Source organism: Bos indicus, chromosome 3, assembly GCF_029378745.1.
Source record: "Bos indicus isolate NIAB-ARS_2022 breed Sahiwal x Tharparkar chromosome 3, NIAB-ARS_B.indTharparkar_mat_pri_1.0, whole genome shotgun sequence".
Taxonomy (NCBI): domain Eukaryota; kingdom Metazoa; phylum Chordata; class Mammalia; order Artiodactyla; family Bovidae; genus Bos; species Bos indicus.
The window spans coordinates 119,758,039-119,773,340 of NC_091762.1; the positions used below are offsets into that span (position 1 = coordinate 119,758,039).

The following is a 15,302-nucleotide window of genomic DNA, read 5'->3' on the forward strand; positions in this document are numbered from 1 at the left end:
CAGCGGGGACAGGCTCCGGAGGCCCTGAGCCGCAGCTGGCCAGGGACATGGCTCGTGGCAGCCCCACCCCCACCAGGGGCCCAGCGCAGCTCACCCTGACCCCAGCCGGACCAGCTGTGTCCCGCAGGGGCTCTGGGGATGTGACAGAGGAGGGAGCGTCCCCTCCCTCGACCAGACTCCCTGGAGTTTGGGGGGTGGGAGCAGCGAGGCCAGGGTCTGAGCTCGAGCTCCCAGAATAGCCGGGGCGCGGCCGTCAGCAGAGACCAAGCAGCTGACTTCACGCCACAGGCATCCCGGGAAGGGCCAGCTGTCTGCGGCCGCACCTGCAGGGCTGGAGCCGGAACACGGCCCTCAGCGTCGGCCCTCACAGCAGGGGCAGCGGCCACGCAGAGACCAGCCCTGCTCCAGGTCCCAGGAAGGGCCTCTGGTGCCTGTGGGGCTGACTCAGACCAGGGAGGGCCCTGGAGGAAGTGCTGCTCCGGCAGAAAGCAGGAGGCGACAGGGTGAACATGTGCCGGGGACGGCGCCCCGACAGCAGGGTGGTGGTGCAAAGGCCCTGCGGCCACCTCCTGCTGGACAGCAGATGGGTCTGCATGGACACCGCTGAGGAGCGGGCAAGGCAGGGCCCAGAGCACGTAGGGGATTTTTTGCACCGTTTTTTTTAATGGTAAACCTTCTGGGGCAGTTGCCGAGGGTCTGTCATGGCCAGGACGCGCCTCTAAGACAAAGCAGGCATGCGTGCTGAGGGCCTGGCCTGGGTAGAGCAGGAGGGCTGAGCCCAGAGACAGACGCAGAGCTTTCTGGGACGGAGCAGGTGACGTGAGCCTGGAGTCCTGTCTGACCAGGGAGCTGGCCGGGGTCCCCCAGGGCTGCCAAGGGCCCTGCTGGCCTGGACCTCTGGGGCTGGCCTCTGCCAGTCTGTGCTGGTTTCCTGCTGAGGCTGTCCATACCTCTCTGGGCTTTCACCGAGTGCTGGCCACAGAACCTTCTGGAACATGGTACAGCAGACCCCACTGCAGGAATAAAAGTGTCTTCTCTGCTTCTTGCCACCAGGGACACTGACCTAGGGGCAGCCCCAGGGTCCTGGGCAGGCCAGGCTCCCAGGACCGGGTGAGGACAGGGACTGGAACTGAGGGGTCCCCTGGCTGGTAACCCCGATGATTTCCTGCAGACTGCTGTGTGCAGAGGGGCAGGGAGGGCCTGGGGCAGGAGACAGGGGGGCTCTGTGCTCCACACCCAGGCAGTGGGTGGGCCCTCTTCAGGCCTTTGAAGTCCTGGGCTCATCCACCCTGAGGCCTGAGGTGGCACAGGTCCCAAGCAGAACTCCTGCCCCTGGGGAGAGCAGCGGGGGCGGGAGATGAGAGAATCAGGAAGAGGGGGGTTCAGGTGGTGGGGCTGGGGGAAGGGGGGAGGGCTGTAGAGTCCCCAGTGCTGGCCCCAGCTCACAAACCCCAGGGCACCGGACTCTGAGGCTTCCTCGTGGAAGGACCCTTGCTCTCTTGACCAGGGGGCTGGGCCCAGGGTCCTGGGAACTAGAATCGAACGGGCCATAACCCGGTCTGGGAAGCCTGCTCCAGGAAGCCTCTAGGGCTGGCTCCAGGCCGGAGTCACACACCATAGCCCTGCTCCCACACCGGCTCTGATCAGACCAAGGCCAGGCCTCTGGCTGCAGACGCTGCGGCCCCTGGAGCAGGCTTGGGGCCGCCACTCGGAGGCCCCGCTGCACCCTGGATGCTGGGGGCCCGCTGGCCCAGCCTGCCCTGCCCTGCCCTGTCCTCCTCATGGTCAGGACCTCCTCTGGGCCTGAGGCTCCTGGCTGACCGTGAAGCTTCAGCCGGCATCCAGAGGTGACCAGGCCCCAGAAACAAGACGTGGAAGACACACACACAGCCCAGCAAGCCCGGGCTTGGCCATCTGTGCGGAGCAGCCATGTGCCCCCGCCCAGGACCAGGCCCAGAGGAGGAGGAGGAGATGAGGCCCGGCCCCGGGGCTCCTGATGCCCGCTGGGCAGTGGGGTCTGGACACCGAGGCCCGGCTGCATTCCTGAGGGATGACGCAGCCACCTGGTTGTCACAGGCGGGCCCTGGGGAAGCCCACCGTGGGCCTCTCGGCCATGACATGGGCATTCACGCGGCACACCTGCCCTCGGACACTCACAGGCCCTGCACGGGCCCTGGCAGGCCTAGAGTGGGGAGTCGGAGCCCCAGGGGAGGAGGTCCTGGGCTCCTAGACGGTGGGCAGTGAGGAGGGTCTGGTGGTGGCTGTCAGGGTCAGGAGCGTCCAGCCCCAGGCCTGGCTCGGTGGCCTCAGGCTATGACTGTATCTCCCCCCAGGGACCCCAAGACCCCTGAGAGCCCCAGCTTTCTAGGCATATCCTTGTCGATTTTCAGCCCTGCCCCTGAGAGGAAGCCTCTGTCACTTTAAAGGGAGACGCAATTCCTACTGCTTCCCAGGCTTACTTAAATCAGGTTTATTGTACTATTCAAACTCATTTAAATGTAAAATGATATTTGCAAACCAAACGTGAACGACCGCAGGGGTGATGCTGCTGGGCTGAGCTCGCTTTCCTGGACCTTGGGAATCCTGTGCTCTCGCTGCCTTGGAAGGAAGACTCGGTTTCCCCACTGTTCGTGAGCCCGGAGAAGCCTCAGAGCACCCCCCAGCCCAGGACAGGGGGGCAGACGGAGGGGCCCGCGCCTGCCTCCTGGGCACCTGGGCCGCGGCTGTGGACACAGCCCGTCTCCTCCGTGCAGCGACGCCTGGGCCCCGCGTTTCTGATTCCACCCTAACGGCCATCTGGTGCTTCCCAGTCCCCGGCGCTCCGGAGCAAGGCCAGCATGACCACTAATGCCGCGTGTCCTGGTGCCACTACCTACGCCTCCATGGCTCGGGGGTGCACGGGGGTGGGGGCGGACTCCACGCTGTTAGAGCGCCTCCCAGAGCGGCTCCCCCAAGTTTGCACTCAGCGTCTGCAGGCTCCCCTCCTCCCACCGCCGGCCTCGTCTGTGGGGCCTCTTTGCCCACCCGCCACTGCGTCTGGGTTCACCGTGGCTCACACACACCTCCCTGTTTGCTATGAGACCAGGCACGTTTCTGTGAGGCTCATGGCCGTTTGGCGTCCTCTCTCTGAACTGCCGGCCAGGGCTCTGCCTGCTTTTCTGGCCTGTCGCCTGCTGTTTTGTGATTGCTTGGAGAGCGCTCTTTACATATTCTGGACCCAAAGCCTCCTCCGTTCTATATGCTACTAACGCCTTCTTCCATCCGGTGCCTTGTCTTCTTCAGGATCTGGGGACACTTCCTTCCCTTTTCACTCAATCAGTGCTGCTCAGACGTTTGAGGTCTGGTGCCAAGTGGGAGGGCGTGGTGCTGCCCCCCAGGACACCGCCAAGCGGAGGTGATGCCGGACAGAGCTGAGCCTGGTGCAGCGGGGAGGGGTCGCCTGCAGGGGTGGGCCTTGAGGAGGGAGAGCATCACATAGACAAGGGGGCCAGATTTTTACCCGCGAGCGGCTGGCGAGCGGTGTGCCCTCTGGAGGGCCTTGGAGCTGCAACTCCCATGTGGCCTGGCTTCTGCGCAAGAGTGAGAAGACATGGCTGGCTGGCTGTGTGACTTGTCCACAGGGTACAGCCAGGGCTCAGAAGCGAACATGCTTTGGGGAAGCACCCTCTGGATGCCAGGTCCTCGGCTGCCCCCCGCCCCAGCTCCAGGAAGCTGACCCAGCTTGCAGCCAACCCGGGGGGGACAGCGAAGCCAGGAGAGGTAGGGGGCCAGTTTCAGGTGCAGAGGGGTGATGCTGGGCAACCGAGAGCTCAACCAGCCACTCACACAGCAGGCGAATGGAGTCCTCTCTGCATCCGGGGCAGGGGTCCTGGACACACACGGTCCAGCCCACTCTGCTCACAGGAGTGCAGACGGCCTCATGCCTCACGATTGCAGTGTCTCAATTACCACGCCAGGCACCAGAGTGCAGGGCACAAGGCCACCTCCTTGCCACCTCTCCCGGGGTGCTCAGCCCTCCTCAAAGGCCAGAGCACAGGCTCTCCACCATGACAGCCTCGCACCACGTCAGCTCACCCCAAAATCCCGAGCGCCACCCAGTCCCGCCTCCCAGCCCTGGCCCCTGACAACCACGGCTCTTCCTACTCTCTCCACAGTTGTGCCTTTTCAGAATGCCATCGAGATGGAAAAAGCCCACAGGGAGCCTTTCCAAACTGGCTTCTCCTCTCACTCAGGCACATGCATTCAGGCCTCCTCCGTGTCTTTTCACAGCTTGAAGGCTCATTTCTTTTTAGTGCTGAGTAATATTCCACTGTCTGGATGTGTCATGGTTCATTTATCCAGCACTGAAGGACGTCTTGGTTGCTTCCAGTCTTGGCAATTATGAATAAAGCTGCTATAAACATCTATGTGCAGAGACAGCTCATTTTTTAAACGGGCAAAAGACTCAAAAAGGCACTCAGAGAACAGCAAATAAACACGTGGAGAAAAGTGCTCCATATCCTTAGTCATCATGGAAATGCAAATTTAAACCCCGATGATCGCCAGAATGGCTCAGACGAAAAGGTTCTCATGAATGCTGAGCAAGGGGAGTGCTCATATGCTTTCCCTGAAGTGTGAATTGGTACTGTAGTTTAGAAAGCCGGTAGATGGTATTTTCCAAAGTTGGAAATGCTGCGTCCCTGTGATTCCTTTCCCAGAAATGCTCGCATATGTTCACAAAAGGACACTGGCACCGAGGCACGGCAAGGGCATTCATCACGGCCCTGAACTCTCAACATAATCGTCCGCTGACAACACTGCAGAGAAATACTTTCAAACAATTCTATAGTCATCCAGGGGGACAGCAGTGAAGAAAGGATAGACCTCTGCCTGTCGTAACCTGGAGGAACTTCACAAATACAATTGGAGCAAAAGAACCACACACGAAAGAGCTGGCACCGTATGAATTCGTTTAGGTAAAACACAAACCCAGACAAAACCCACTGATGGTGACGGAAGTCAGAGAGTGGTAGCCTTTGGCGGGGGAGGATAAGGGAGGGGCTCCGAGGGCTGGTGGGAGTCTGTTCGGTGCCTTCGTCTGGGCGTGGTTCCGTGGGTGTGCTCGCTTCTCAAATGCGTCAGGCTGCAAGTTGATAATCTGTGACCTTGTCTGCATACATGTTATTCTTCAGGGAAAAGCTCACTAAAATACCCTGCCCATGAAAACGTATGTGCAGCATCTGAAGTTCAGGGATAATTTGCTCGCCCCAGACGCCGCTGCAGTCCACAGCAAAGACGGCAACTGCTGAGCCCACAAACCAGCAGCCAGCAGAGACGGCAGCTCCAGGCCCGCCGGAGCAGCCCGCCGGCCCAGGAGCTGCGAGTCTGCGTGCTGCACTCAGGCGTGTCTTCACCAGTCCTCCGAGACAAGGGAGAGGAAGGGCTTGGGAGGCTTCTCACGTGCCGTTCTTGCTTCGCCACTCAGTCGCTCCCTGCCAGGAGGTCAGCTCTGCAACGCAAACCTTGCCGTCCAAGGGTGAAGCTGTCTTTCGGCTCCACGCTCTGATGAACCTGAGGGGGGAATCACTGCTCAAGATCAGAGCGTCCTCCGTGCAGCCCACAGCCAATTCTAGGAGACCCGATGCTGGACGGGCCCAGGGGCCAGCCCCAAATGGGGTGAGCGGGGGCCCGAGGGCACCTGAGCCGAAGCAGAGCGGCTGGCCAAGGGGATGGAGGCGCGGGTGGGGGCATAGACGGGCACAGCGTGGCCAGGCTGCCCTGGGGGCCACGTCCTTCACGCCTCTCACCCCTGCCACCGGCCAGGCAGCCGGAGGCCACCAGCAGCCTGCCAGTCACCGCACGGCCCTCCTCACAGCCAGCGCCTGCCCGCATCAGGAAAGGGAGGCCCCCTGGCTGCGCCTGGCTTCCTCCCTGTCTCTCAGCTCAGACTCAAGCCCCGGTGCTGCCCAGCCCCGCCTCCAGAAAGCGCATGCTCACTGCCACCCAGGACGTGGGGCTGCAGGGTCAGTGGCGGGACACCAGGTACGGGGACTCATCAGAGGGAGTCATCAAGGAGCCCTGAAGGCCGCCAGGAGCACCCACCGCCCCAGGAGGAGCCTCTGCGTCCCAGCCGGGACACTCGGCCCTGGCAGGCTACCCTGGACGTGCTGTCTCACCGTCCCTTCCCTTCTCTTTGCCGTCCTGGTCTCTCGGCTGGCCGTGGGTCCCTGAGGGTGGAGCCCGTCTGGCACCCTGGGCCTGCCGTGAGAGCGCGACACTCACCCGGGTCTCCAGGGGATTGAGCAAGGGGCTGAAGTGCAGGCCCAGCTCCCGGGTCGGGCCGGCCAGCCGTGAGGTCCTTGCAGGCCGCCCCTGTGAGGAGCAGCGTGCAGGGCCCCACTGGACACGGCCAGCACCTGCGTGTGGCGGCCTCCCCCACCCCCACTGTGCCCCCGCAGGCTGCCTGCCGGGCGGTCCCGGGTGGGCCTTGGGGTCTCCTGGGCCTGGGAGGCCGCTGCTCCCTGTGCTCTGGCCCCAGCATGGGGCCCTCAATGGGTGCGGGAGCAGGTCTGGCGGGGACGCCCTGTCCTCAGGGCTCAGGACACAGCTTGCAGCAGGCCCAGGGTCAGGCCCACCCAGGGGCGCTCCCAGGGCCCACAGGGGAGGGAGCCACGTGAGGACTGGGGCGGGCATTGTTCTAGGGGAACACCGAGTGAACCAATTCTCAGTACATCAGCTGCGAACACGCCCCTCACAGCCGGCCCAGAGGTGGAAGGAGACACTGGGTGCTCACTTAAGGATAGGAAATGGGGGTTCCCACAGGACCCCACAGCCTGTCTCACACCCACCGCCAGCCTCAGCCCCGCCCCCAGGCCCCTCCACACCGGTCCTGGGCTCCCTCGGGGGCAGGCCCTCAGCTGCACAGCCCGGCCAGGCCCCACGTGGGTTCCGCGATGGCCCGGCTCCAACACACACAGCATGTCCTGCTGTAGGAGCAGGGCTGGGCCGGCCTGTGAACACTGCCTGGCTGGGAAGGCTCACGGCGCCAGGCCAGCCCAGAGGAAACCTGTCAGCCCTCCCCCAGCCCTCGGGCCGCAGCAGGCCTGGAGAAGCAGGTGGCAACGGGGGTGAAGAGGACTGGGGTTGGGGGGCCTCGGGGCGCCCGAGGGGGTCGCCCACCAACAGGGCACCACCACAGGGGTCTGTGGCCATCCCAGGGGGAGGCACAGGAGTGCGATGACCCCGGGTAGCCCCCCAAGGGCTGTGGGGGACCACTCCAGCCTGGAGACAAGGGGGCAGGAAGGAGACCCCAGTCCTGAAGGGACTGGCAATGGAGGAGCTCTTGGAAGGTCTTTGGAAACTCAGGGGAAGCGGGCAGCCCCAAAGGCCAGGTCAACACAAAACGTCCAGGACAGCACGCGTGCAGAGACGGACAGCGGAGGGGTGGTGGCCGGGCCGGGAGGGGCGGCGGGGAGGGACCGCCCCAGTCGCGGGGGCTCCTTCCGGGGTGATGGAGGTGCTCAGGGACTGGATGGTGGCGAACGCTGCACCACTGGGTGTGCACACGTAAAAGCCCCTGAGCTGCACGCTGTCTGGGTGAGCTACGTGGCGAGTGAATCATTTCTCAAGGAACCTGCTATTAAAACAACAGGGCGAACGCTTTCCCTGCTCCAGACCTGGATGCGGCCACTTCACCAAAAATCCCTGGGAGCGCCCGTCCACACGGTGCTGTCCAGACCCACGCGTGGGCACGTGTGCTCAGGCCGTCAGCTGCCTCCGATTCCTGCCTTTTCCGGGCCGTAAGCTGGGAAACACACGTGTTTGAGAAGAAAAAAAGATGAATTCGTCCTGACACAACTCAAGCCTGACAGTCAGGATTTTAACAAACTTCTCTCCTACTGTGTCTCGTCTCTTTCACTAAAACCCTTGGCTCCTCATCTTCCACAACAGATATAAACCCTGGAGGAGGAAATGGCAATCCACCCCAGTGTTCTTGCCTGAGAATCCCATAGACAGAGGAGCCTGGCGGGGCTACAGTCCATGGGGTCGCAAGAGTTGGACATGACTGAAGTGACTGAACACACACACACACCAGATATAAAAACGTGCACACACGTGGTAAGCATTCACATAGGGCTTCTAACAATTAAACTAAGATTTCTTTGCAGCTCTGTTATCCTAGAACAGTCAGATAACTTGAAATCACAGATAAACATAATCTTGGCATTTCAATCAGAACATTCATGTTTCAATCGTATCTGAACACTGTGAATAAAAAAGCCTTAATGTCTACCAACACATTTCAAGACTGATGAATCACCAAGCTTTAAAACAGTCGAGTCATGCCATCACAGACAGCTGGATTATAAACCTGACGACTCCTGAGTCATCTTCAACTCCCAAGTCACCACGTCCCCACCCGCAGACCCTCAGGGCTGGAAGGGACCCCAGAAGTCGTCCCCATGGGAGAAAGTCTGTCTGGAGGCCTCTGGCCAAGGCAGCCCCCACGCTTCCACTGGCCGTGGCCCCACAGGGGGAAGGCAGCAGGAGAGGGGGAGAGGGGGCGGCCCAGAGCAAGAGCCCTGAGAAGCAGCTCCTGACACACTGCCACCGGGACCCTCTGCAGCCACTGGGGGCCCAGGCCCTGTGCCCACTCTGAACACATGAGAGGAGGCTTGCTCAGGCTCAGGGAAAGAGGGGGCAGGCGTAGGCCCTGCCAGGTCAGGAGCATCTGTTCCTCCCACGGACGTTGGGCCCCACCTGGCAAGGCCTGCAGGCCCACCTCCCCTCTCACCGAGCCCGCAGGAGGGTCCTCTCAGACAGAAGACACGCCAAAGGTGGCCAGAGCTGCAGGCCTTCCACAGACCAAACCTGGCACGGCCAGTGCCGTCCACCCCGGACAGCGTCACACAAAACAGGGTTCCAGCCTCCTGGCCGCACATACAGGGAAACGAGGCGGGCAGGGGGGCCAATGCCCCCAGCCGTCCCGCATGGATGTCAGAGCTGTGATTTGCAGTTCAGCCCCAAGCAAGCCGTCCAGAGGGAGGTCCCGCCGCCAGGCCCCAACAAGGACCGTGGGGGCTCACCAGGCCCACGCAGCAGGAAGGCAGGACCCTCAGGGCCCTGAGTGGCCTCCAAAGCCTCCAGCTGGGGTGGGGGATGGCCAGGACATCAGGTGGCCCTGGCCCGGAATACAAAGGGTCAACGCTGGGCTCCATCCCAAGGGTGACCCAAGCCCTGCCGCTCCTGGGGAGGACCCGTCAGGCTGCTGCGTGGAGAGGGCCTGTGGCAGGGCCATCCGGGGGCTGAGCAGGGAGCAGAGATGACCAGGCCTACAGAAGGCAGGAGCTGGGGCTGGAGGAGAGGGGATGCTCCTCTGGAGTCCCAGGGAGCCTGGCTCCCCTGAGGGCGTCTGGGGAGAAATCCCGGCAGTCACCACGGAGAGGTGTTGATGGCCAGGGTTCCCCAGCATCAGGCTGTCCTAGAGGCCGTGGAGAAGGGTGGGCCCGGGAGCTGTGGTTGTCCAGTCGTTCAGCCGTGTCTGACCTTTTGCGACCCCATGGACTGCAGCACGCCAGGCTTCCCTGTCCATCACCATCTCCCAGAGCTTGCTCAAACTCATGTCCATTGAGTCAGCGACGCCATCCAACCATCTCATCCTCTGTTGTCCCCTTCTGCTCCTGCCTCAATCTTTTCCAGCACCAGGGTCTTTTCCAATCAGGGTGGCCCAAGACAGGGGTCCCCAAGTGTGTCCCAGAGGTCAGGCCTGGCTGCCTGATGGCTGCGGACAGCAGGACTACAGAGGCCTCCGTGTGGCCGGGCAAAGGCTTAGGAACAAGCATCCCGCACTTGAGGGACACAGAGCCCCTTGCTTCCTTGGGGGTGCCCATCGGAGCCTCCCAGTCCCCCAGTTGCATTCATGCAAAGGCAGGAGCATGGAGAGCAGACAGTCTCATCTCATAAGATCAAGGCCCAAAGAGCTGGGTGCAGGAGACCCGCCCGGAGCTGCCCAACTTTGTCGGGGTCCAGGAGACGTCCTCACACTACGGATTCGGTCTGACTTCGGTGAGCTACGTGAGGGCTTTGGGTGCGGGCCTGGGGCGGGGCTGTTCCAGCTTGTCTCTGGGGAATGACCTCATCTTCAGGGGTGCTGAGCGGGGTGAGCCAGCCCCCCATCATCCTACCCCGCCAGTCCGCCAGGGCTCGGGACACAGGAGGAAGCAGCCACAGCACGGGAACAGCACCAGCAGCGAGACCCGCCTCTTAAGTGTCCAGGACAAGCCTGGGCATCCGGGGGCTTCCCGAAGCTTCTGTCTGACTGCGATCACCCCAGGGAGGGCTGCGGGGTCTCCAGGTCCTTGGCCATGGTCCTCCCCTGATCAGAGGCCAAGTCGCCACAGTGAGAAATCACCACAAAAAAAGTCCAAGATGTACAGCGTTTGGTCCCAGATCTCTGAAGCTACTGTCCAGTAGATGGAATGTACTTTATCCAGACATTTATTCTCAAGCAGCTTAGTGGGTTGGAAACTTAGATGGCAGAGCCCAAGATGCCAACCAAGAAAGCACCATCTCCCCTCCAGTTTAGGGAACAAACCAAGCTCACAGGAGACCCAGGCCAACGGTGTGATAGGAAGGGGGCTCCCCAGGGCAAGGCGAGTCCTTCAAGGGGAGAGGGCCCCCGACACCCTCCCGCACCTCATCTGAGGGCCAGTGGGGTCTGTGCTGGACGTGGGATGAGCGCTGGGACTGTGGACTTTCCGGTTTATTTTAGAATCCATGCTGAGCAACCACAGATGCGCTGAGGCCTGGGGTCTCACGTCTCCCCACCAACACCGCCTTCTGCAGCTTCGGTGATGGGGGGTGATGTGCTAGGGGCCCCAGCGCGGGTCCTGGGTCTCCTGACCTTCGGCACCACCATGGGGACACGCAGAGTGACCTGGGCAGTTCACTGATGGAATCACGTCCCCCACCCACAAAGGTGACACAGGGTGTGTGCAGAGCCCAGGGAGCCCCGCACCCCAGGGACCCGGGGGCACGCAGCCAGCTGTGTCCCGAGATGGTGGCCCTGCAGCGGGCCGGTGAGGCCTCTGTAGTGGACGCTGCATGCGCTGCCCAGACACCCCTGCAGGACCGGGGGTGCGTGAGAGGGAAAGGACGCATCCTGCACCTCAACCAGGCCCCGGGGCTCCCACCCGAGGCTGCTGGGGGCTCAGCAGGCAGTCCCTCCCAGCAGGTGGTCTCCTTGAAGGAGGCTCCTCTCCAGCCCGGGCCGTGAGCTACCCACTGTCCACCTCCACCTGACAGGCTTGGCCGCCGTGGCCGGAGCAGGAGAACGCCGGAGAATGGCTGCATCTCACCCAAGGGTCTGAGGTGCAGGTGCGGAGCTGTGTCCGTGGAAAGGACACAAAAGCTCCCAGCTGCCTCCAGACCTCAGCCTCATCGCTCGCACCCCAGAGGCGGACCTCTGACCCTGGTTGCACTAGAGAGCCTTGGAGGGGAATCCTGGACTCAGATGTCCAGGGAAGGCGAGGTCTGGCTTCCCTCTGACCCCAGTGAGTTAGGGCTCTCCCAGCTGCCTTGGTTCCGCCCCAAACTGCCCTGCGGCCACACGCCCTCCAGGGCTGAGTGCAGGCTCATGGCTCACCCAGCAGGCCACGGGCTCACGGTTAGCTCTCCATCCCTGAGCTGCTCTGAGACCTCGTCTTCCAGCAAGATGGCTGGTCCAGCCAACATGGGGGCCAGGCCCATACAGACAGGGGCTCAGACACAGGATGTCGGGACAGGGGCCCAGCCAGGCCAGCCCCGTGGGCAGGCAGGGCTCTGTGGAACCAGCTTCCAGATGTGTAAGGCTGGGGTGGGTGCCACGACCCCGCAGAGGGGTCTTGCTTGCAAAGGTAGGGGTGGGTACAGCCTGAAGCAACACAGGGCATGCAGGGCTCCCAAACAGGGTCCAACCACCATGTGCGGGGCAGAAACGTGATCAGAAACTCCACGTTGCCCCCACCCCCGGACATCAGCTCCAAGCAGGCCAGCCAAGGCCTGGGGTCCTCAGACCTGCCCCCTCGGTCCCGGGGATCGAGGGCGCTCACGCTTGAGCACACCCTGGGGAGCCAGTGAGGAACACCAAGCCCTTCTGCGCAAGAGCAGGGCTCACGGGCCCTCAGGGGAGAGGGGAGTGGTTCCCGGCACCCCAGGACACGCCGCCCGGCCCAGGCGGGCAGCACCGCTCTGCGGCTCTGCCCTCGCTCCTTCTGGAAGCAGGGCTGGCAGAGTACGGAGGCTCAGGGCCGGCCCCAGGAGGCCGTGCTGAGGTCTAGGCCCACCGCCCCTGCCCTAACCACCCCCACTTCCAGAACCAGCCCCACCCTGGGCAGTCCTCCAGAGGTGCCCCCGCACCAGCCAGCAGTCCCCCCGACTTCCTGCAGGCAGGCGGGGGCTGGGGCACCGGCTGGTGGACAGACGTCGTTAGATCGACTTTTCCTCTTCCCTCTGCTCCCAGTTCGACTTCTGCCCCTGACCCAGCCCCAGCCAGAGACCAAGGGGAGAGGCCGCACGCCCTGAGGACCTCGCCCTCCCGAGGAGCTGTGATGCGGTCTTCCCCACCTTCACCGGGAGAGGCTGTAGAGAGAGGGTGAGGGCGAGAGGGGCCAGGGTCGTCCCCTCCCCGCCCTGAGTGAGGACATGCCCACCCCTGTGGGGCTCAGAGCCCATCCCCCAGGGCTGTCCTCCACCTACCTGGCCACAGCACTGTCTCTTTCAATGGCACCTTCCTGCCGAGTGAGCGCACGGGCCAGGGTCCCACGGGGAGGAACCCCACCTGAATGACAGCAACAGCTCAGAGAAGACGGGGCCACACGTGTGATGCTAACAGCGCCTGGCACGAGGCGGGTTTGGGGAACTGGGCAGCGTGAGGGCAGCTGCTGCAAGGACTTCCAAGGGCCCCTCTCCTGGCAGCCCCTTCCCGCCCCGTGCAGCTGGGAAAGTGGCCCATCAGGCGCCGTGGAGGGTTCAGCACATGACCTGGGGTCAGCGCCCTCCGGGGAAGGCGGGGCAGGCGGAGGGGAGCCACAGTAACTGACAGGCTCCAGGGGAGACCTGAGCACAGTCGGCAGGTCTGGGAAGCCAACCTCCAACCCACAGCCCCAGGAGGGCGCCCCAGGCCGGTCATCACTGCAGCAGGGCCCTCGGCCTGCCAGGAGGGAGCGGGGTCCTGTCTGGGCCCACAGGCCCCGCAGACTGGCATTCCCCGCTACAGGCCCCCAGCCTTGCCCATCCAGGCTCAGAGGCCAGACAGGCCTGGGCCCCTCTACCCACGCCCACGATCCCGCCTTTGTTCCCACATCTTCAAAGCGAGCACAGGAAATGCCGCCCGCGTCCCTCCCTAAGCCTCCTGACATCTTGAACCACTTGGCGGATTCCAGCCCCGCTGTCCACATTCGCTCCCTGAAGCCCCAGCTCCCTGGGAGCGGCTGAAACGGTGTGACCCGCTGGCCCCGCGTGGGTCCTGGGCCCTGTCCACCGAGGCTGAGGGAGGGGACTGCGCTGGTCCCCGGTCACCCGCAGGGCAGAGGAAAGGACTCCGGGCGGGGCGGAGGAGCGGCAGTGAGCACCCAAAACGGCAGGCCTGCCCCCGCTGAGCTCCTGGGTTTCCTCTCTGCCTTCTGTCTGGAGCCGCGTCTGAGTCTCTTTCACAACAGGCAGGACTGCAGAAATTCACACAGAGCCGCAGCCTTGAAGGGGCACCGCGGGTGGAAGGCTGGCATCGCCTGGGGCCCAGGGGAGGCAGGTCGGGGAGGCTCAGGACGCAGGGCCAGTGCTCCCGTGGGGCATCGAGGAGCTGGGGCAAGACGATGGTTCCCTGAGGGCCAGGCCAGGCCAGCCCCGTCACAGAGCCCCCAGGGGCTGCTCCACGGGCCCCGTGAGGCCTTAGGCAGGAGGGCCAGGCGGGCGGCCCCTCCACTTACGTATGGAGGGTCTCCCGCCAGGCCCTCTAGCTCAGGCCACTCAGTTCAATTCAGTTCAGCCGCGTCCAACTCTTTGCGACCCCATGGACTGCAGCACGCCAGGCCTCCCTGTCCACCACCAACTCCCGGAGTCCACCCAACCCATGTCCATTGAGTCAGTGATGCCATCCAACCATCTCATCCTCTGTCGTCCCCTTCTTCTCCTGCCCTCAATCTTTCCCAGCATCAGGGTCTTTTCAAATGAGTCAGCTCTTCACATCAGGTGGCCAAAGTATTGGAGTTTCAGCTTCAGCATCAGTTCCTCCAATGAACACTCAGGACTGATCTCCTTTAGGATGGACTGGTTGGATCTCCTTGCAGTCCAAGGGACTTTCAAGAGTCTTCTCCAACACCACAGTTCAACAGATCGATTCTTTGCCGCTCAGCCTTCTTTATAGTCCAACTCTCACATCCACTCAGGCCACTCAGGCCTCCACAGACCCCAAGAAGACCCAGGAGCTGCTCTGCGCCCACCTCCACTCAGCCCCCGGGAGCCTGGAGCTCTGGCATGGTCCTGCTCCCATGGAGGGTCATCCCCCCGACCTAGGAGAGGGGACAACAGTGAGTGGGATCCCGAGTGCACCCTCCCCTGACGCCCACTCCCAGGGGCAGGGCTGGGGCATGCCCCCCCAGGGTCCCCTCCAAGCCTACGGAGGGTGGGCGCAGCCAGGCGGGGAGGCCGCGGGCATGGTCCCCTGGGGGCAGGGTAAGACCCAGAAGCGGTGTCAGGCCCACTGGGGTGACACCAGCCCATCACTTACCAAGCGGGTCACTCAGGCCGGCAGCTGGACCTCTGAATCTGGTCTGCAGGGTGATGCCCGCTGGCCCGCGGGATCCGGGGAAGACTAAAGGAGCAGCTGTGCAAAAGCTCGGCTTCCCCAGCCCCCACCACCATGACCACTGGCCCTCCAGACCAGGCATCCTGTCCCCCAGATGAAGCCAGGAGTCGGAGGAGGTCCCTGCCCAGGCCCTCTGCCCCCCACCCCCCCCACCCCCATAAGAGGCTCGCCTTCTCTGAGGACAGAGGGCAGTGGGCGGAGGGACCTGAGATCCCAGGAGAGCAGGGTCTGAACTGGGAGGGGGAGGCCCAGCCTGGTACCTGCCGCTGCTGCAGCCGCAGCCCGAAGGCGGGGCCAGCATGCCTGCCCAGGCAGGGCCCGGCCGGGCGGGACCTGGGACACAGACATCAAAGGCGCCAGGCTGCGCCTCGCAGAGCAAGGCAGGCTGGAGCATGGAGGGCCACGACGAGCTGGTCCCTGAGAGCCGGGGCGCCCAGCCCCCCAGCCCCACCCCGGGTCAAGGCCGCCTGCCAGTGGGGCC

At 63.3% G+C, this 15,302-nt stretch overlaps 1 long non-coding RNA gene across 1 annotated transcript; it reads right to left on the reverse strand.

Moving 5' to 3' along the window:
• Nucleotides 1-2,516: 2,516 nt before the first annotated feature.
• On the reverse strand, nucleotides 2,517-14,934 carry LOC139182315 (uncharacterized). Its single transcript, XR_011565981.1, has 3 exons — nucleotides 14,744-14,934; nucleotides 7,656-14,525; nucleotides 2,517-5,550 (listed from the first exon to the last, which is right to left on the reverse strand). It is a non-coding gene; the product is annotated as an uncharacterized lncRNA (long non-coding RNA).
• Nucleotides 14,935-15,302: the final 368 nt, after the last annotated feature.